We start from the raw sequence: 22,639 nt of genomic DNA on the forward strand, positions 1-22,639 counted from the left end.
CCCGACAGTTACAAATATTTAAAAAAAAGATGTTCTTTGGGGTGCCTGGCTGGCTTAATTGGTAGAGCATGGGACTCTTGAGGTTGGGGCTGTAGGTTCCAGCCCCATGTTGGATGTAGAGATTACTTAAAAAAATAAGGTATTAAAAAAATAGAAATATTCCTCAACTCGGGATTTCTCAGTCTCTGCATAAGGACATTTGTGGTCAGATTCTTCTCTGGTTCTTTTTTTTTTTTTTTAATTTTTTTTTATTTATTTATTCATGAAAGTCAGAGAGAGAGAGAGAGGCAGAGGCAGAGGGAGAGAAGCAGGCTCCCCGCCTAGCAGGGAGCCCGATGCGGGACTTGATCCCAGGACCCTGGGATCATGACCTGAGCCGAAGGCAGACGCTTAACCGTCTGAGCCACCCAGGCACCCCTCTTCTCTGGTTCTTTGGTTGTGAAACATAGTTTTAACTATTTAAAAATATTTTGTAGCATTGATATATTGTAATTTAATGAGAAAAAAATAAGAAAGATCATCAGAAGTGTAAATGGCTCAGCCACAACATGAAATGTCATGCAGGCGATGAAATAATGACAGCATTACACAAGTTGAGTAGAAGGACATGTAGAAGGTTCTCCTGAGTCAGAAGGACTGAGGAAGAAAAGCTAGAAAGAAAGGTTGTACCAGAACATACAGAGTACTTAGAATATGCATAGGTGTCTTTCTATGCATATGAGCTGAAAGGGTGTGAATGTGTATGTCTGCAGAGCACATTATAGTTTTAAAAAACAAAGACATTTGAAAGAAAGAACAGTGGAAATGCACTTAGGTTAAGCAGAATGGCTCAAAACAACTGTCTGAAACCAAACGGAAGGAAGTCCCAAAACCAACTTCTGTACAAAGAGGTTTAAAAGAGTAATAATTAAATGAAATTGACAATGGTACAAATCTAAATTAAAGTGCCATGGATTTGGGAATAAAAGAATATGAAAAAGTCTTTTAAGGTGGGGAGAAAGCAGTATCTAAAGTTTTAGTATCGTGTAACATAAAGATATATTGGACAGGATTGCTTATGGAAGGAAAGTGATTTTTCTTCAAACATAAAGAATCCCTTTCAAGTGATGGCATTTCTATTTTAGAAAAAGATCCAATAATAAAAGGCCAAAAGGAGCAGTAAGGAATACAGAATTGAATACTAGTTGAAAATATGTATAGAGGGTCATTTGTGAGCAGTAAGTGTGAAGAAGGTCATTCACTTCCATTTTGAATGTAGGTATTCACCAGTGAAATATATTAAGGTGACAGATTAATTCTTTCAGAAAAAAGAGAAAAGAAAGAAAGAAAGAAAGAAAGAAAGAAAGAAAGAAGGAAGGAAGGAAGACAGACAGACAGAAAGAAAGAAAGAAAGAAAGAAAGAAGGAAGGAAAGAAAAAGAAAGAAAGAAAGAAAGAAAGAAAGAAAGAAAGAAAGAAAGAAAAGAAAGAAAGAAGAAAGAAAGAAAGAAAGAAAGAAAGAAAGAAAGAAAAGAAAGAAAGAAAGAAAAGAGAGAAAGAAAGAAAGAAAGAAAGAAAGAAAAGAAAGAAAGAAAGAAAGAAAGAAAGAAAGAAAGAAAGAAAGAAAGAAAGAAAGAAAAGAAAGGAAGGAAGGAAGAAAGAAAGAAAAGAAAGGAAGGAAGGAAGGAAGGGAGGGAGCCTAGAAAAAGCAGTGAGGAAATATATTATGACTAACTCACAGACTTTACCACACAGAATTTATACACTCTCACACATTCTACACAAATACATCTATACATACATAAAAAAGCAAAATGGCAAGTAGCTAAATTGGTGAAATAAACAGCAATTCTTTCCTGAAAGATCGCAAACAAACAAAACCCAGGAATAAAACCACTCTGATCCCACTATGCAAACACCAAGGACTCCCACAGACAATTTTCAACAGAGAAAGTGGGTGGCTAGCTAAGCCAGGATATATTCAGGCTCACAGGTAATGAGGTAATTCTCAAGGAAGCTCATTAGCAGACCCTTTTTCACATAATCCATGTAAAAAATTTCACTTGAATACTCAAGAGAGAGGAAGTACTTTGATTGTATGTTTCATATACTGCTCTTGCATAGATGTACCTGGGAGAATTCTTGCATCTGGATTTTTCTCTTCAGTATGGAAATACAGTCTAATAAGTCCCATCTTAAAAGAAAAAAGACATGTCCTCACTTCACTATATATCCCTCCACAGCTAATACTTGACTTTTCTACTCTGGTTAATTGCAAAGATCCCTGGTCTCATGTTCTACTTTTATGCATCCTGTTCCCTGTCTGATTGGGTTTCCATTATTATGATTTAGTTGTTAACACTGAACCTTGTAATTATGAATACAATATCCACTTCTATATTTAGCATCATAAATACATAAATGAATCAATCAATGAACTTCTTAATCCAGCAAACAGCCACAGCGAACTCTCAGCTCTGGGCTAGGCCGGATTGGCCCTCAGGTGACCTCAGCTAAATGATCTTGACTTTCATTCTCTTGACCTTCTCCTGCAGCCCCTACTGGGCAGTAAAACTCATCTAGTTGGGGTCTCACAGAGGAAGGTCTCTATGTGGAAATAAAAATGCCTGTCTGGTTGGTAGATGATGGAGGATGAAGATCTGTCCCCAGACAAGAGAGCAGGAAGTGGTCAAACTCCAGTACCCCATCCAGACTTAGGACTGCACAAGAAATGACCAGGTCTTGTTCATCCTGAGGTTGCCCGCACTGCAGGACTGCAGCCAAGGAGGTATTTACAGCTGCTTTGGTCTGCTCATTAGGCACATCTCCCTCTTGTTCCTCCCACCTTCAGGCACATGACTTACCTGTGGGACACTAGTGTGGACAGGAAAGACATTTTTCCTACTGAATTTCTGTTCCTAGGAGACTGGGTGATAGGCCAGGTGAAGTCAGTTTTTCTTACTCTTTTTCTGTGACCTCTGCCTTTCAGAGATCTAAACTCCCAGCACCATATCCCACTCCTGAGTAACGTTTTCTGCTGTTTAAGGAGGAATCGGTCCTGACTAGGTCCCTTGGGTCCTTCAAAGCTTTGGCTTGTGGTGGAGACACAATCCCTGATATCTCTAGAATGTTACTTTTCCCTTTTTCAACAAAGATGATGTTTGTTCCTTTAATAGAAAACCCTGGGCCCTACACTCCTTGGCTTCATGACAATTTTGCCAAAACATTTAGGAATTTCACACTTCTATCACAAGTTCAGGCTATGACTTAAAATGTCACTACAAAATATTTGCTAATTATAAGCTATATATTGAGATATTTTATGCACTATGATCTGAGTTTAGCACCTTATAGGAATTGCCTGATTTAATTTTTATAAAAGTCCATTCTGTGAGGAAACACTATTGTGAACCTCTTTCCCTATGGAGAAATGGGGTTTGAAGAATTTAGTGATCTTCTCAAAGTTATCATTGTAGAAAGGGATGGGTGTTGACTGCATTCTCTCAGGATGCTCCCAGTTTTCAAACTCTGTGCCAGTGGTCCCAACCATACATGGTACTTTTCCCTGGGCATATGTGGCAATGTCTGAGGGATGCTGCTAAACACTTCCAATGAGCAGGACAGCTCCCCCCAAAAATAATGACCCTGCCTCAAAGGTCAAATTGAGAATGTGAGAAACGTACTCTAGACCAGCACTTCTCCAACTTCAAAGTGCCTGTGAATCACTTAGGATTCTAGCTTACTTGCAGATTCTGCTTTATCAGGTGCTGGTGGGCCCAGGAGTTCAGCATTTCTAACAAGCCCTGGAGTGATGTTGATGCTGCAGGTTGTGGTCTGGGGACCACTCTTTGAGTAGCAAGGCTATCGTCCTACGATAGAGTAAGGTGCAGGTGGTTGTAGGTGTTCTTCACACACACACAAAAATAACCAAAAAACATTTTTGCAAAAAATTTTGAATGACTAGTAGTATTTCCAGTCATTCTAGGGGCTGTGATAAATTCTGTGTTTGTTTCTTTTATATAAGGACCCTTGTGTGGTACACACAAAAAAATACTTTTGGAAAAGACTTTCTAGTAGGCAGAAAAAGAGCCTCTTTAACTTGTCTACATTTTAGTACCTAGAAACTTCAAATATGTTATTCTTTATAGGAAGAGGGAGGTTAAGGTAGCAAATGGAACAAGTCCACTAAGCAGCTGACCTTAAATTAAGACTGGCCAAGATTATGCAGGTGGAACTAACATAATCACCACAGTCCTCTCAATGTGGGAAAGGCAGGCAGAAGAGTTGGATCCGAGAGATATGTGAAGATGCCACGTCACTGATTTTGAAGATGGAGAAAGGGCAATGAGCCAAATAATGCTTGTTGTCAGTAGAAACTGCAATTGGAAAAAAAAAGTCTCTCCTGCAGCATCCAGAAGGAACCAGGTGCTGCAGATAACTTGATTTTAGCCTACTGAGACTTACTTCAGGCTTCTGACCTCCAAAGGAGTAAAAGCCTAAATTTCTTTGAAACCTCTAGTGTGGTAATTTGTTAAAGCAGAAATAGGAATGTAAAATAGACATCGATCCAATAAAATTGTTTTGGAGTAAAGCAAATTTTGGTTTCTCAATTAATCCATTTCTTTACTCTTGGGTAAGGGTATTTTGGGTTGAAATCCAACCTTAGCTGGAAGAAAAAAAGAATAAAGTCATTTTTTTTTTAAGATTTTATTTATTTATTTGAGTGAGAGAGAGAAAGAGCACAAGAGGGGGAGCGGGAGAGGGAGAAGCAGACTCCCTGCTGAGCAGGTAGCCCGATGCGGGACTCGATCCCGCGACTCCAGGATCATGACCTGAGCCGAAGGCAGTTGCTTAACCAACTGAGCCACCCAGGCGCCCAAGAATAAAGTCATTTAGAAGCTTCTGTTCCATTGCTGAAATGGAATGGAAAAAGTGTGATTTACTTACTTTATGTATTTATTTTAAAAAGTGGTGGAAACTTTTAAACTGGTAGCCAAGGGATTACTGTGAATTTGCTGGCAGGAAAGTGTTACAAGGTTGAAGGCAGAACATGAAGGCAGCTGTGTTCCAAAAACTGATATTCTTTTATTTATTTATTTATTTATTTTTTATTCTTATGTTAATGCCCATACATTACATCATTAGTTTTAGATGAAATGTTCCATGATTCATTGTTTGTGCATAACACCCAGTGCTCAATGCAGAAATTGCCCTCCTCAATACCCACCACCAGGCTAACCCATCCTCCCACCCCCCCTCCCCTCTAGAACCCTGTTTGTTTTTCAGAGTCCATCGTCTCTCATGGTTCGTCTACCCCTCCGATTTCCCCCCCTTCATTCTTCCCCTCCCGCTACCTTCTTCTTCTTTTTTTTTTCTTAACATAGATTGCATTATTTGTTTCAGAGGTACAGATCTGAGATTGAACAGTCTTGCACAATTCACAGCACTTACCAGAGCACATACCCTCCCCAGTGTCTATCACCCAGTCACCCCATCCCTCCCACCCCACCCCCCACTCCAACAACACTCAGTTTGTTTCCTGCGATTAAGAATTCCTCATATCAGTGAGATCATATGATACATGTCTTTCTCTGTTTGACTTATTTCACTCAACATAATACCCTCCAGTTCCATCCACGTCGTTGCAAATGGCAAGATCTCATTCCTTTTGATGGCTGCATAATATTCCATTGTATATATATACCACATCTTCTTTATCCAGTCATCTGTCGATGGACATCTTGGCTCTTTCCACAGTTTGGCTATTGTGGACATTGCTGCTATAAACATCGGGGTGCACGTACCCCTTCGGATCCCTACTTTTGTATCTTTGGGGTAAATACCCAGTAGTGCAATTGCTGGATCATATGGTAGCTCTATTTTCAACTCCAAAAACTGATATTCTTTAACTCAGGGTTTCTCTGTCTCCTCAACATGGACATTCTGGTCACAGCCTGCCCTGGGGTGGGGTGTGTCCTGTGCATTGTAGGGTGTTTAGAGCATCTCTGGCCTCCACGCACCCCTCTCCAGTGTGACAGGCAAAGCTGGCTCCAGGCAGTGATCAGTGACACCCCCCCCCCCAGGGGACCAAATCACATCCAGTTAGAACCACACATTGAGTGTAACAATCTCAAACTACTTTTTCCAGCATTGTTATAATAGCAATTTAATGATAAAGAATATGAAAGACCATCGAAAATGTGAGTAGCAGTTACTCTGTGATATTGATATTAGCACTAATAATACATTAATTACTTAATCAAGCAAACAAACACAAGGATCCCCTGCTCTGGGCTAAGTTGAATTGGCTCTCACATGGTGATGGGTCAATGTTCTTGGCTTCCAGTCTCTCTGACCCTGTCATCCATGGTCCACTGGGGTGTTGGACTCACCTGGCTAGGGTGTCTGGCAGGAAGACGTCCTTGTAGATGTTTGAATTCCTCCCTGGACAGCAAATGATAGGGACTAAAGCTCTGTCCTCATCTTCCTGAGACAGCAGGAAGGAGTGAAGCATTGGCCTCCAGCCAGAATTAGGACTCAGAACAAACAGACAAGAAACATGGCCCTTCCCATCCAAGGTTGTACAGAGTGATGGACTGGAAATGAGGAGGTATTTACAGCTCCCTGTGTCTGCTCATTAGGCACATTTGGCTCTTGTGACTCCAGCCTCTAAGCGCATGATTCCCAAGTGGAAAAGTTCTCTGGACAGAAAGGATGTTTTCCTAATGAATCTGTTCCCAAAAGACTAGGTTAGAGATTAAATGAATCCAGTTCTTTTGTTTGTTTTACTCCTTTTCCTTGACCTTGCCCCCTTCCTGATGTATAAATCTCCTAGCACTTTATCTAAGCTTTGAGTTATAATTTTCTCCAAGTCTACAATGGACCGAGGCACAAACCTGGGTTAGATCTCTTTATCTTCAAAGCATCAACATGTGGTGGGGACCCAGCCCTGCTGTCTCCAGACAGGGTCTATTATTCTATTCAATAAGGTGGACAAGTGGGTTCTTCTGATAATAAACCTTGGCCACTACAGACATTGGCTTCAAGACACGTTTGCCATTACAATTAGGAATTTCTTACTTTTTTTTTTTTTAGATTTTTTATTTTGTGTATGTATTTGTCAGAGGGAGAGAGAGAGAACAAGCACAAGCAGGGGGAGCGTCAGGCAGAGGAAGAGGGAGAAGCAGGCTCCCCACTGAGCAGGGAGCCTGATGTGGGACTTGATCCCAGGACACTGGGATCATGACCTGAGCCGAAGGCAGACACTTAACTAACTGAGCCACCCAGGCATCCCAGTAATTTTTTACTTAATCACAAGTTAAAAGCTGTCCCTTGTTATAAAAAATGTTAATCATAATAGATGTATTTAGATCTTTTTATGTACTATAATGTGAGCTTATCATATCATAGGGATTTTTGATTTAATATTTATAAACATCTTATCCCTGAGGGAGTACATTTATGAACTCCAATCTATATTGTAGAAATGGCCCTTGGTGGTGTGTTGTGATCTGTCCACATTTAATATCCACGTATGTGTTTGTCCTTGAGTGTCATGCTGTCAGGACGCTTCTAGTTCTCAAGCTCTGGGGCAGTGGTTCTCAACCAGAAATGAATTTTCCCTGGGGAATGTTTGGTAATGTCTGAAGGGAAGCTGCTAAACGCTTATAAAACAAAGGAAAGCATCCCTACAATATTATTATCCTGGCCCAAATGTCAACCACAGAAGGTTGAAACCTCTCTAGACCAGCATCTCTCCAACTCAATGTGCATTTGAAACAACCCGGATCCCAGGACAAATAGAGGATCTGATCACAGGTCCTGGGTGGCCCAGAGATTCTGCATTTCTGGCGAGCTCCCGGGTGATGCTGATGTGTGGGTCCTGGTCTGTGTTCCTGTGTAAGAGATAGGTGTAGGGGGTGTTGTTTCAGGGTTGCAGGGTTCTTGTCTCACGGAGTCGAAGAATGAATCTCGCAGACACAAAAGGTTGAAGTGAAGTGAAAATTTATTAAGTGAAGGTGAGAACTCAAAGGAAAGGAAAAAAACAGCTCTAGAGTGAGAGGGGTTCTGAATGGGTTGCCACGAAGGGCGTTTATGGTCTGTCTTTTATAGGAAAGTGACCAGGGAACATGGTAAACATCTCATCGATAGCATTTAGGACAAACAAAGTGGATTTATAACTATCATGTAAATATATCATTTATATTTAGGACAAACAAGCTGCATTCCTTATGTTCCCTTTCTCTGGGTAATATCTCATCTATAACAGCTCTCCCCATCTGGGATTTCTGTGAGCCTGGTCACATAGTCCCTGGTGTGAGCCTAGTTGCATAACCCCCTACCTGTCTGTCCCTACATAGCCCCATCTGTCCCTTACTCAGTTTTAAGTCTTCTGTACCAAATACATGTAATCTTGAAGGAATAGTATACGATGGGGGATCGTCAAGCCCAACAGTCAAGAGAGAGTTCTTGAAAGTTTCACAGTGCAAAAATGTGATTTTCATTACAGCATAGGGACAGAAGCTGTGGACAGAAGAGCTGCACTGGGATTGTGAGGAGTGACTGATTCTATACTTTTTAGTCAGTGGGGGTTAGGAATAGCATAAGTCTCTAAGATTGAAAAGGGTTGCTAATCAGCTACCATTAAGATAAAGAGATTAGCTATGATTGTCCAGATGGGGCTAAGGTAATCACAACAGTCCTCCAAATGTTGACAAGGGAGACAAAGAGTTCGTGTCAGAAAGACTTTGAAAATGCTGCCCTGCTGGTTCTGAAGATGGAGGAAGACCCATGAGCCCAGGAATGCAGGTGGCCAGCAAGAGAGACTAGAACTGAAAAAGAAACAGATTTTCCCTTGAGCCTCTAGAAGGAACTCAACCCTGCAGACATGTTGCTATTGGTCCGATGAGACTCCTTCCAAGCTTCTGACCCCAGAACTGTAAGAGCAAGTATGTGTTTGTTTTAAGCAACTAGTGTGGGGATATTTTACAGCAGTGGGAGGAATCTCATATGGACAGAGTTATAAAATTATTTGAGGGAACTGAGTTTAAGTCTTCCAATTCATTCATCAGCTTCCTTTGGATAAGGGCAATTTGCATTTAAAGAACCCACATTAAGGAGTGCCTTGGTGGCTCAATAGTTTAAGCATCTGTCTTCAGCTGAGGTCATGATCTCTGTGTGTCCTGGAATCAAGCCCGCATGGGGCCACCTGCTGCTGGGGGAATCTGCTTTTCCCTCTCCCTCTGCCCCTCCCTCCTGCTCATGCTTTCTCTCTCAAATGAATAAATGAAAATTAAAAGAAAGAAAGAAAGAAAGAACCCACATTAAGTAGAAAAAATTTAACTCGATTTGGAGATATTCTCCTCCATCAGCTGGTACAGTGAATTCCTCCAGGCATAAATGTGCCTGTGGTCTGACTCTGAGGCCTTTGAGGCAGTGATATAGGAAAGGAACTCACAGTCAAAATTAAGGTAATCCATTGTAATTTACAATTTTGTGTTTATATTTCTGCATCCTTTTATTTCATGTTGATTCAACCATTCATTCTTTTCAGTGTTATCCTCTCCAACTCTCCCTCAAGTTTCCTTTCATCAAAAAAGATGAAATCAGAGATCATCTGTGTGTGTACACACGTGCGGAGTGGGCTTGCTTATTTGAAAGAAAAATGTATACACACACACACAAGATACAACCACTAAACTAGAATATTTCCTTTGGAGTAAAAAATTAATTTCCACGTATTTCATTCTTTTCTTATGGCATTCATATGAACTTACGTTCAGTATTCCACACAGCCTTCAGAAATAAGGAAAGAGCCTCAGGGAGCTGAAATTTTGCAACAATTAGTTAACACAGCAATTAAAGCTGATGTAACAGTCTTAAATCATACACAAATGGAAACTTGCACCATGTGCTCTTCATTTTCATGATGCTCCTTTAATTCAACAAAATGTATTCTTTCAATGTGGAGTTCATTATATGTCATTATAATTTGACAATTGAATTAAGTGGGAAAATGTCTATGGTGTGAGGCCAAGGGTAGGATCCAGCGCACAGTAGTTGACTCTCCACTGAAGGTTTGCAAGATAGCTCTTCTAAAAGGGAAGGAAAGCACGTGTTAATTATGGAAGCAGGAACAGTGCGATGAAATTTAAAGAATTCACATAAGTTCATTTAATTTCTAAATAGGAGAATACCTTACATATAGAAATGTAGTAACAAGACCATGAATTGGCTGAGACAGAAGAACTCTACAACCACACACAGCATCATGGATGAGCCTTAGAAACACAACAGAGATTCACAACTGGCTCCAGACCCATGAGGAGCCCAGCAGAGTTCAGAAATGCTTCCCAGAATATAATGTCATTTGATCATAAAGGGATTACCGATGAGAAGAATAGAGGCAAGAGAAATGCAGCTAGAAGTCAATCTCCTTAAAACCTGCAGCCCCTGATAAATCCTTGAGACATGCAGAGGATGACATTCCTCCAGGAACTCATGGCTGCATTAATGTTGATGTTTTATTAGAGATGAAAAAAGAAGCTTATCTTTTTTTTTTTAAGATTTTATTTATTTATTTGAGAGAGAGAGTGAGAGAGAGAAAGAGCACAAGAGGGGGGAGCGGGAGAGGGAGAAGCAGACTCCCTGCTGAGCAGGTAGCTCGATGTGGGACTCGATCCCGGGACTCCAGGATCATGACCTGAGCCGAAGGCAGTCGCTTAACCAACTGAGCCACCCGGACGCCCAAAAGAAGCTTATCTTGACAATAATCAGAACTCCAAGAACCTGTAAACCTCAGGTTCAGCATACAGAAATTCCTTAGAAACTTACATTATCTCTGCCCACTCCTGCCACAAATTTAAAAGTACAGAATCAGCTACTCCTCACAATTCCAAGGTAGCTCTTTCTGACCCCAAGTTCTGTCCTCGTGCTATTACCAAAGTACCTTTTGTACCAAAAAAAATCTCAAAAATTCTTTCTTTTTTTTTTTGATTTTATTTATTATTCTTTTGACGGAGAGAGACACAGCGAGAGAGGCAACACAAGCAGGGGGAGTGGGAGAGGGAGAGAAGCAGGCTTCCCACTGAGCAGGGAGCCTGATGGGGGGCTCGATCCCAGGACCCTGGGATCATAACCTGAGCCGAAGGCAGACGCTAAACAACTGAGCCAGGCGTCCCACAACAATTCTTTCTTGATCATTGTGTTCAGCCACCCTGCATCAGTATAATGCAGCCACCCTGCATCAGTATAATATCCCATTTGACAAGGACAGCCTGTTATACAGCAAGAGCTGACTGACACAATAATCCGAGTGAACAGACATGAGGCAATTAGAACATGTGCTGTTTTTTGTTTGTGGAATATGATCTGACAAATAGGAGAGGAGTCATGATCTTTCTGTTATTCAAGTTTATTTCTGATGACTTTATGAATAAGTGACTATATGTGGGCTTCATTCCAGATCACTGGAAGAGTCTGAAGGACATGCATGTTTGTGCAGAAGAACTGGTGACCCTGAACCACACGACTGGCAGGACATCCGCTTATCTGTGGAGCGTCCTCTGATCCTGCAGGGGGAAGACATTTCTGAAAGGTGGGAGGTACGAAATGGGTGATGCTGGTATTGTTCATTCGCCATCCCTTAGAATCTGTGACAAATATTAGGACAGGGAGTTATTTTGTGTAACAATAGAAGCAGTCATATTAGCAGGTAGGTTTGGAAGATATCAAGTAAAAACAGGAAGATAATTCGGTGATAAAATATATAAGATACAAACCAACCCTTCACCTCAATGAATAAACCCCCTCAGTTGTGGACACCGAACTTCTATGCTTCAGTAAATATATGCACAGCATGAACTGTGATATAAATAAAGGAAAACAGAAAAAAAAAAAAGAAATATTTTGTGTAGTAACAAAATGGATGTTTTGAAATTTTGCATCATCATATTTATGATTATCCTGACGCTAAGAATATACCTGGTCGATCTATTTGTTCAAGTTTGTCTTTCCATGTAGACTGCACTGGGAGGTATATGTTTGCTAATCAGCGTTTGCCAGTGGCTATGGTGGGCTTCCTGGACAGGGAGCTGAATCACAGAATAAAAGAAGTTCAGAAACACAGGAGCATGTGTCCAGAGTAACTGCCTGACTTTAAGCATTTTGATTGTAATGTAATTACCTGACATCAAGCTTTTGATCTCTGAGGCATGCATTTCTTAGGCAGTCAGGTTGAGTAAACACACTATCAGGTGAGGGACACAAGGACCAGATAAGCACTCAGGCTGCCCCAGCCATGAAGTACCTCTTCAAAAAGCCCTGGGTAACCTCCATACGGACACAGGAGTGACCCTGATTTTCCCATTGAGCACCCAAATTCTAATCATATAAAAATCTCCAATAGACATTATAAAATGGGGCGGAGCAAGATGGTGGAGGAGTAGGAGACCTGGATTTCGTCTCCTCTGAGGAATTCAGCTGGATAGGGATCAAACCATTCCGAACACCTACAAACTCAACAGGAGATCGAAGAAAAGAAGAGCAACAACTCTCTGAACAGAAAAGCTACCACTTTCTGGAAGGACGTGCGGAGAAGTGAATCCAAGGCGATATTCGGGAGGATAGATGGCGGGGGAGGGGCCTCCGTCAGCCGCTTCTGGCAAGTGATAGAACCACGGAGCACAAAATTGGAACTTTTAGGAGTCTGCTCCGCTGAGGGATGTCACTCTGGTGGCTAAGCGGGGGGTGGAACCCTCCGGGACAGTGTGGTCTCAGGACCCTCGGGGTCACAGAAAGACCAGGGGTGCCTGAGTGCGGCAGAACTCCCAGGAAACAGAGCAGGGAAGGTGGCTGCAGAGGCGGAGCCCAGGCGCGAGCTCTCAGCTCGGGGTGGCCATAAACCGTGATCCGCAGCACAGTTGGGCCACTGCTCCTCCGGCAGGGACCCAACAAGCGGCAGATCCAGGGAGACTCACCTTCCTCCCCGGGGAGGAGCCCCGCGGGAGTGCACCGCAGGGATCTGCTGGGTTTGGAGACTCCACCCGGGGTCGGGTGCCAGAGATAGAAACGCGCGGTCACAGGCCGGGCGAGCACGGAGTGTGGCCGGAGACCGGGGAGACGGGAGTGACTGGCAGCTTTTCTCTGAGGGCTCACTGAGGAGCGGGGCCCCGAGTTCTCAGCTCCTCCGGGGCGGAGATTGGGAGGCCACCATTTTCACTCTTCGCCTCCAAAGTTGTACAGAAAGCTCGCGGGGAACAAAAGCCCCAGAGAGCAAACCCGAGCAGATTACTTAGCCGGGAGGGGGCAAGGGCAGGGCAATTCCGCCTCCAGCAAAGACATTTGGAAACCACGGCAACAGGTCCCTCCCCCAGAAGATCAGTGAGAACAGCCAGCCAAGACCAAGTTTACCGATCAATGAGAACTACAGAGCTGCAGCGCTAGGGGAATACTGCACATAGAATTCATGGCTTTTTTACCATGATTCTTTAGTCTTTCAAAGTTAAATTTTTTTAACTGTCTTTTTTTCTTTTTTTTCTTTTTTTGAATTTTTCCTTTTTCCCTTTTCAACCAACATCTTATCAATCCCCCCCTTTTTTCCCCCCACTGGCCTGTTTATTTTTTTTTAATTCTTTTTTTTTTAATTTTTTTATTAAGTTAATCCTCATACATTACATCATTAGTTTTAGATATACTGTTCCATGAATCATTGTTTGTGCACAACACCCAGTGCTCAATGCAGAATGTGCCCTCCTCAATACCCACCACCAGGCTAACCCATCCTCCCACCCCCCTCCCCTCTAGAACCCTGTTTGTTTTTCAGAGTCCATCGTCTCTCATGGTTCGTCTACCCCTCCGATTTCCCCCGCTTCATTCTTCCCCTCCCGCTACCTTCTTCTTCTTCTTCTTTTTTTTTTTCTTAACATATATTGCATTATTTGTTTCAGAGGTACAGATCTGAAATTCAACAGTCTTGCACAATTCACAGCACTTACCAGAGCACATACCCTCCCCAGTGTCTATCACCCAATCACCCCATCCCTCCCACCCCACCCCCCACTCCAACAATACTCAGTTTGTTTCCTGCAATTAAGAATTCCTCATATCAGTGAGATCATATGATACATGTCTTTCTCTTTTTGACTTATTTCACTCAACATAATACTCTCCAGTTCCATCCACGTCGTTGCAAATGGCAAGATCTCATTCCTTTTGATGGCTGCATAATATTCCATTGTATATATATACCACCACTTCTTTATCCGTTCATCTGTTGATGGACATCTTGGCTCTTTCCACAGTTTGGATATTGTGGACATTGCTGCTATAAACATCGGGGTGCATGTACCCCTTCGGATCCCTACTTTTGTATCTTTGGGGTAAATACCCAGTAGTGCAATTGCTGGATCATAGGGTAGCTCTATTTTCAACTTTTTGAGGAACCTCCATACAGTTTTCCAGAGTGGCTGCACCAGCTTGCATTCCCACCAACAGTGTAGGAGGGTTCCCCTTTCTCCGCATCCCCGCCAACATCTGTCGTTTCCTGACTTGTTAATTTTAGCCATTCTGACTGGTGTGAGGTGGTATCTCATTGAGGTTTTGATTTGGATTTCCCTGATGCTGAGCGATATTGAGCACTTTTTCATGTGTCTGTTGGCCATTTGGATGTCTTCTTTGGAAAAATGTCTGTTCATGTCTTCTGCCCATTTTTGATTGGATTCTTTGTTCTTTGGGTGTTGAGTTTGATGAGTTCTTTATAGATTTTGGATACTAGCCCTTTATCTGATATGTCATTTGCAAATATCTTCTCCCATTCTGTCGGTTGTCTTTTGGTTTTGTTGACTGTTTCCTTTGCTTTGCAAAAGCTTTTTATCTTGATGAAGTCCCAATAGTTCATTTTTGCCCTTGCTTCCCTTGCCTTTGGCAATGTTTCTAGGAAGAAGTTGCTTCGGCTGAGGTCAAAGAGGTTGCTGCCTGTGTTCTCCTTTAGGATGTTGATGGACTCCTGTCTCACATTGAGGTCTTTCAACCATTTGGAGTCTATTTTTGTGTGTGGTGTAAGGAAATGGTCCAGTTTCATTCTTCTGCATGTGGCTATCCAATTTTCCCAACACCATTTGTTGAAGAGACTGTCTTTGTTCCATTGGACATTCTTTCCTGCTTTGTCAAAGATGAGTTGACCATAGAGTTGAGGGTCCATTTCTGGGCTCTCTATTCTGTTCCATTGATCTATGTGTCTGTTTTTGTGCCAGTACCATGCTGTCTTGATGATGACAGCTTTGTAATAGAGCTGGAAGTCCGGAATTGTGATGCCGCCGGCTTTGCTTTTCTTTTTCAATAATCCTCTGGCTATGCGGGGTCTTTTCTGGTTCCATACAAACTTTAGGATTATTTATTCCATTTCTTTGAAGAAAGTGGTTGGTATTTTGATGGGGATTGCATTGAATGTGTACATTGTTCTAGGTAGCATTGACATCTTCACAATATTTGTTCTTCCAATCCATGAGCATGGAACGTTTTTCCATTTCTTTGTGTCTTCCTCAATTTCTTTCATGAGTATTTTATAGTTTTCTGAGTACAGATCCTTTGCCTCTTTGGTTAGATTTATTCCTAGGTATCTTATGGTTTTGGGTGCAATTATAAATGGGATCGACTCCTTAATTTCTCTTTCTTCTGTCTTGTTGTTGGTGTATAGGAATGCCACTGACTTCTGTGCATTGATTTTATATCCTGCCACTTTACTGAATTCCTGTATGAGTTCTAGCAGTTTTGGGGTGGAGTCTTTTGGGTTTTCCACATAAAGTATCATATCATCTGCAAAGAGTGAGAGTTTGACTTCTTCTTTGCCAATTTGGATGCCTTTGATTTCTTTTTGTTGTCTGATTGCTGTGGCTAGGACTTCCAATACTATGTTGAATGGCAGTGGTGATAGTGGACATCCCTGCCGTGTTCCTGACCTTAGGGGGAAAGCTCTCAGTTTTTCCCCATTGAGAATAATATTCACTGTAGGTTTTTCATAGATGGCTTTTATGATATTGAGGTATGTACCCTCTATCCCTATACTCTGAAGAGTTTTGATCAAGAAAGGATGCTGTACTTTGTCAAAAGCTTTTTCTGCATCTATTGAGAGGATCATATGATTCTTGTTCTTTCTTTTGTTAAAGTATTGTATCACATTGATTGATTTGCGGATGTTGAACCAACCTTGCAGCCCAGGGATAAATCCCACTTGGTCGTGGTGAATAATCCTTTTAATGTACTGTTGGATCCTATTGGCTAGTATTTTGGTGAGAATTTTTGCATCCATGTTCATCAGGGATATTGGTCTGTAATTCTCCTTTTTGATGGGGTCTTTGTCTGGTTTGGGGATCAAGGTGATGCTGGCCTCATAAAATGAGTTTGGAAGTTTTCCTTCCGTTTCTATTTTTTGGAACAGTTTCAGAAGAATAGGTATTAATTCTTCTTGAAATGTTTGGTAGAATTCCCCTGGGAAGCCATCTGGCCCTGGGCTTTTGTTTGTTGGGAGATTTTTGATGACTGCTTCAATTTCCTTAGTGGTTATAGGTCTGTTTAGGTTTTCTATTTCATCCTGGTTCAGTTTTGGTAGTTGATACATCTCTAGGAATACATCCATCTCTTCCAGGTTATCTAATTTGCTGGCATAGAGTTGCTCATAATATGTTCTTATCATTGTTTGTATTTCTTTGGTGTTGGTTGTGATCTCTCCTCTTTCATTCATGATTTTGTTGATTTGGGTCATTTCTCTTCTCTTTTGGATAAGTCTGGCCAGGGGCTTATCAATCTTGTTAATTCTTTCAAAGAACCAGCTCCTAGTTTCGTTGATCTGTTCTACTATTCTTTTAGTTTCTATTTCATTGATTTCTGCTCTGATCTTTATTATTTCTCTTCTCCTGCTGGGTTTAGGCTTTATTTGCTGTTCTTTCTCCAGCTCCTTTAGGTGTAGGGTTAGGTTGTGTACTTGAGACCTTTCTTGTTTTTTGAGAAAGGCTTGTATTGCTATATACTTTCCTCTTAGGACTGCCTTTGCTGCATCCCAAAGATTTTGAATAGTTGTGTTTTCATTTTCATTGGTTTCCATGTATTTTTTTAATTCTTCTTTAATTTCCTGGTTGACCCATTCATTCTTCAGTAGGATGCTCTTTAGCCTCCATGTATGTGAGTTCTTTCTGACTTTCCTCTTGTGATTGAGTTCTAGTTTCAAAGCATTGTGGTCTGAAAATAGGCAGGGAATGATCCCAATCTTTTGGTACCGGTTGAGACCTGATTTATGACCTAGGATGTGATCTATTCTGGACAATGTTCCATGGGCACTAGAGAAGAATGTGTATTCCGTTGCTTTGGGGTGGAATGTTCTGAATATGTCTGTGAAGTCCATTTGGTCCAGTGTGTCATTTAAAGTCTTTATTTCCTTGTTGATCTTTTGCTTAGACGATCTGTCCATTTCAGTGAGGGGGATGTTAAAGTCCCCCACTATCAATGTATTGTTGTTGATGTGTTTCTTTGCTTTTGTTATTAATTGCCTTATATAATTGGCTGCTCCCATGTTATGGGCATAGATATTTACAATCGTTAGATCTTCTTGTTGGATAGATCCTTTAAGTAGGATATAGTGTCCTTCCTCGTCTCTTATTACAGTCTTTGGTTTAAAATCTAATTTGTCTGATATAAGGATTGCCACCCCAGCTTTCTTTTGGTGTCCATTAGCATGGGAAATGGTTTTCCACCCCCTCACTTTCAATCTGGGGGTGTCTTTGGGTCTAAAATGAGTCTCTTGCAGACAGCATATTGATGGGTCTTGTTTTTTAATCCAGTCTGTTAGCCTGTGTCTTTTGATTGGGGCATTGAGCCCATTTACATTCAGGGTAACTATTGAAAGATAGGAATTTAGTGCCATTGTATTGCCTGTAAGGTGACTGTTACCGTATATTGTCTGTGTTCCTTTCTGGTCTATGTTGCTTTTAGGCTCTCTCTTTGCTTAGAGGACCCCTTTCAAGATTTCCTGTAGGGCTGGTTTTGTGTTTGCAAATTCCTTTAGTTTTTGTTTGTCCTGGAAGCTTTTTATCTCTCCTTCAATTTTCAATGACAGCCTAGCTGGATAGAGTATTCTTGGCTGCATATTTTTCTCATTTAGTGCTCTGAATATATCCTGCCAGTCCTTTCTGGCCTGCCAGGTCTCTGTGGATAGGTCTGTTGCCAATCTAATATTTCTACCCTTGTAGGTTACATCTCTCTTCTCCCGAGCTGCTTTCAGGATTTTCTCTTTGTCTATGAGTCTCGTAAGTTTTACTATTAGATGTCGGGGAGTTGACCTATTTTTATTGATTTTGAGAGGGGTTCTCTGTGCTTCCTGGATTTTCATGCCTGTTTCTTTCCCCAAATTAGGGAAGTTCTCTGCTATAATTTGCTCCTTTATACCTTCTGGCCCTCTCTCTCTTTCTCCTTCTTCTGGGATCCCAATTATTCTAATGTTGTTTCGTCTTATGGTATCACTTATCTCTCGAATTCTGCCCTCGTGATCCAGTAGTTGTTTATCTCTCTTTTTCTCAGCTTCTTTATTTTCCATCATTTCATCTTCTATATTACTGATTCTCTCTTCTGCCTCATTTATTCTAGCACTTAGCGCCCCCATTTTTGATTGCACCTCATTAATAGCCTTTTTGATTTCTACTTGGTTGGATTTTAGCTCTTTTACTTCTCCAGAAAGGGTTTCTCTAATAACTTCCATATTTTTTTCAAGCCCAGCTAGTATCTTTAAAGTGATGATTCTGAACTCTAGATCTGACATCGTACTAATGTCCGTATTGAGTAGGTCCCTGGCAGTCGGTACTACCTCTTGTTCTTTTTGTTGAGGTGATTTTTTCCGTCTTGTCATTTTGTGCATAGGAGAATAGATTAATGAAAGAACAAAATGCTAGCAGAGTAACAACATCCCCAGAAAATATACTCTAAACAAATCAGAAAAGACCTGAAGCAGTGGGGTAAGAAAGGGAAAGAGAGAAAAAAGAAAAAGAAAAAAAAGAAAAAGATAAAGATAAAAACAAAAACAAACAAAACAAAACAACAACAACAACAAAAAAAAACCAGGATGTGATCAAATATGATCTATATGGTATATAGATCAGTGCCACACACTAGATTTGGGGTGTATTTTGGTCTTTTAGAAGAAAGTGCCTCCCAAAATTTTAAAGAAAGTAAAACTTATATATGTACAAAAATAAGGGTTGACATGATGAAGGGATGGAATATGACTGTAAAAATCGAAATTATAAAAAATTTTATAAAAGGAATTGATAAGAATTTGTTTGAAAAAAGAAAGAAGAGGATTTAAAAAAAGAAAAAAGAAAAAGAAAAAAAAGGGAGAGGATGTGATCAGGCAGGGGAATAGAAAACACCATATACTAGAGATTTAGGGTATATTTTAATCTGTTAGAAGAAACTATCTCAAAATTTTAGAGAGAGAACAACTTATATATATAAGCCAAAAATATGGCTAACTACTATGAAGGGATAGAATATGACTCTAAAAATGACCAATAAAAATGTTTTTTTTTTTTTAAAAAAAGGGATTGATAAGATGTTGGTTGAAAAAGGGAAAAAGAAAAATTCAAAAAGAAATAAAAAGACAAAAAGACAGTTAAAAAAATTAACTTTAAAAGACTAAAGAATCATGGTAAAAAAGCCATGAATTCTATGTGCAGTATTCCCCTAGCGCTGGAGTTCTGCCGTTCTCATTGATCGGTAAACTTGGTCTTGGCCGGCTGTTCTCGCTGATCTTCTGGGGAGGGGCCTGTTGCCGTGGTTTCCAAATGTCTCTGCCGGAGGCGGAATTGCCCCGCCCTTGCCCCCTCCCGGCTAAGTCATCTGCTCGGGTTTGCTCTCCGGGGCTTTTGTTCCCTGCGAGCTCTCCGTACAGCTTTGGAGGTAGAGAGTGAAAATGACGGCCTCCCAATCTCCGCCCCGGAGGAGCCGAGAACTCGGGGTCCCGCTCCTCAGTGAGCCCCCAGAGAAAAGCCGCCAGTCACTCCCGTCTCCCCGGTCTCCGGCCGCACTCCGTGCTCACCCGGCCTGTGACCGCGCGTTTCTATCTCTGGCACCCGACCCCGGGTGGAGTCTCCAAACCCAGCAGATCCCTGCGGTGCACTCCCGCGCGGCTCCTCTGGGGGAAGGAAGGTGAGTCTCCCCGGATCTGCCGCTTGTTGGGTCCCTGCTGGAGGAGCAGGGGCCCGACTGGGCTGCGGATCACGGCTTATGGCCACCCCGAGCTGAGAGCCCGCGCCTGGGCTCCGCCTCTGCAGCCGGCTTCCCTGCTCCGTTACCTGGGAGCTCTGCCACAATCAGGCACCCCCGGTCTTTCTGTGACCCCGAGGGTCCTGAGACCACACTGTCCCAGAGGGTTCCACCCCCCGCTTAGCCACCAGAGTGACGTCCCTCAGTGGCGCAGACTTTTAAAAGTTCCAATTTTGTGCTCCGCGGCTCTATCACTTGCCAGAAGCGGCCGACGGGGCCCCTCCCCCGCCTTCTATCCTCCCGAATATCGCCTCGGATTCACTTCTCCGCACGTCCTACCTTCCAGAAAGTGGTCGCTTTTCTGATGAGAGAGTTGTTGCTATTCTTTTCTTCGATCTCCTGTTGAGTTTGTAGGTGTTCAGAATGGTTTGATCCCTATCCAGCTGAATTCCTGAGAGGAGACGAAATCCAGGTCTCCTACTCCTCCGCCATCTTGCTCCGCCCCCTATACAATGGAATATTACTCAACCATCAAAAAGAATGAAAGCTTGCCACTTGCAAACACATGGATGGAACTAGAGGCCATTATGTTAAACAAAGTAAGTCAGTCAGACAAAGACAAATACCATGTGATTTCACTCATATGGAATTTAAGAAAATAAACATGTGCAAAGGAAAAAAAAGAGACAGAGACAAACCAGAAACAGTCTCTTAACTACAAAGAACACACTAATGGCCATTCTCCAGAGAAGACATAGGAATGGCTAATTAACACATGAAAGATGCACAACATCACAATCATTAAGGAAATGCAAACCAAACCATAATGTGACACCACTTCACACACACTATGGCTATTTTCAAAGCTAAAACAGAAAAAAAAAAAAGAGTTGGCAAGGATGTGGGGAAATTGGAACCTTGTGGTACTTTGCTGTTGAGAATAAGAAGTGACACAGCAGCTGCAGGAAACAGTGTGCCAGTTCTTCAAAAACTGAAACATAAAATTATCATATGATCCAGTAGTTTCACTTGTGGGTATATGCCTACTTATATGGCCCAAAGAAAAGATTGCCATACTCCATAAAAGACTGTCAGTGCCATAAATAGCCTCATATGATATAGAAGAAGGAATCCACAGTTCAGGAGATAAGGGCATTGTAATGGATTTATCTTGTGTGATTCAATATCTTAACCCCAAAGTATACCCAAAATAAGGGTTCAGAGGACATAAAATTCAACATAAGGTCATTGAGAAATAACCTGGTGAGGCTGTAGTATCTTCCTTGACAAGCTCTACAGAGTCATACAACCCTGTAGGACATGGTTAACATGGACATGCTCAAATTGAAATGGATTTGTCCTGAGGTCAACCCATCCTGAACTGGCAGAGGCCATGTCAGCAGTCCAAAACCATCTGAGATGTGGTGTTCATAGTTCATGTAAGAGTTCATCATCCTCATCTAAACTGGGTGAGCCACAGGGATTTCTCAAAATTGCAAATTCCTCATGGTGTCTCCACGAAACAAAAATGATGGGCAGCTTAATAAGGACTCATTCCATCTGAGTAACCAAAACAATAAAAAAAATTAAAAACCCTCTAATTCTCATGAAGAAAAATTTGACCTGAGTCACACAATGAAGAGTCATAATCTCACAGGTCCAAATCCTAGATTGATGGAACCAGCTACTCCTGAGTGAAGACTCTAAAATGGCAACAAATGCATTACATTTTCCTCCAAACCCAACCCAAAGACTCTGAGGTGATGGTGCTAGGCAGCTTATAATGATGCATGAGGACTGAGTACATGCAGCCTGAACTAAAATTGGTAGCTTGAAATTGGGCAAGATGAGAGGTGCCTGGGTGTGGCAGTCAGTTAAGCAACGAACTCTTGATTTTGGCTCAGGTCATGATCTCAGTGTTGTGAGATCAGCATGGAGCCTGCTTAAGAGTCTCTCTCCCTCTCCCTCTGCCCCTCCCCCCCAATTTCTCTCTCTCTCTCTGTCTCTCTCTCTCTCTCTCCCTCTCTTAAATAAAACTTTAAAAAAAGAAATTGGGCAAGATGAGAGTAATTATACTATGGAAGCTGGCAAATGCTACAAGTGCTCTGCTTTATTCCCTTTATCTTATATTCTTCCTATCTTCATGCTTTCTTTTCTTTGTGTTTTCTTTTTAAAGAAAGATCCTTAAACATTTATCTGAATACTAGTGTTCAAAGTGATCTGTGGACTTTTACCCAGAAAACTGTGAACCAGGTAATAGGAAGTTACCATTATGGCCTACAAATCCAAGTGGAGGCTTCTGGGGTCAAGTGATGAGGAGCCATTCATCTTACTCTGTCTCACAAAGCACAGGTGAGGTCCATAGGCACAGCCTGCTATTACTGCCTAATCTCTGGGATGCATCATTACAAAGA

The 22,639-nt window shown here is 41.7% G+C and overlaps 1 long non-coding RNA gene across 1 annotated transcript in view; it reads right to left on the reverse strand.

Moving 5' to 3' along the window:
* Positions 1–11,042: 11,042 nt before the first annotated feature.
* Positions 11,043–22,639, reverse strand: part of LOC135365700 (uncharacterized) — a 42,147-nt gene continuing 30,550 nt past the window's right edge. The window contains exon 3 of the long non-coding RNA XR_010413911.1: positions 11,043–11,629. This is a non-coding gene — a long non-coding RNA (uncharacterized LOC135365700). The remainder of the gene's footprint in view (positions 11,630–22,639) is intronic.

Source organism: Mirounga angustirostris, unplaced genomic scaffold, assembly GCF_029215605.1.
Source record: "Mirounga angustirostris isolate CCGP_5_RB_7025 unplaced genomic scaffold, mMirAng1.0.hap1 SCAF_1, whole genome shotgun sequence".
NCBI lineage: Eukaryota > Metazoa > Chordata > Mammalia > Carnivora > Phocidae > Mirounga > Mirounga angustirostris.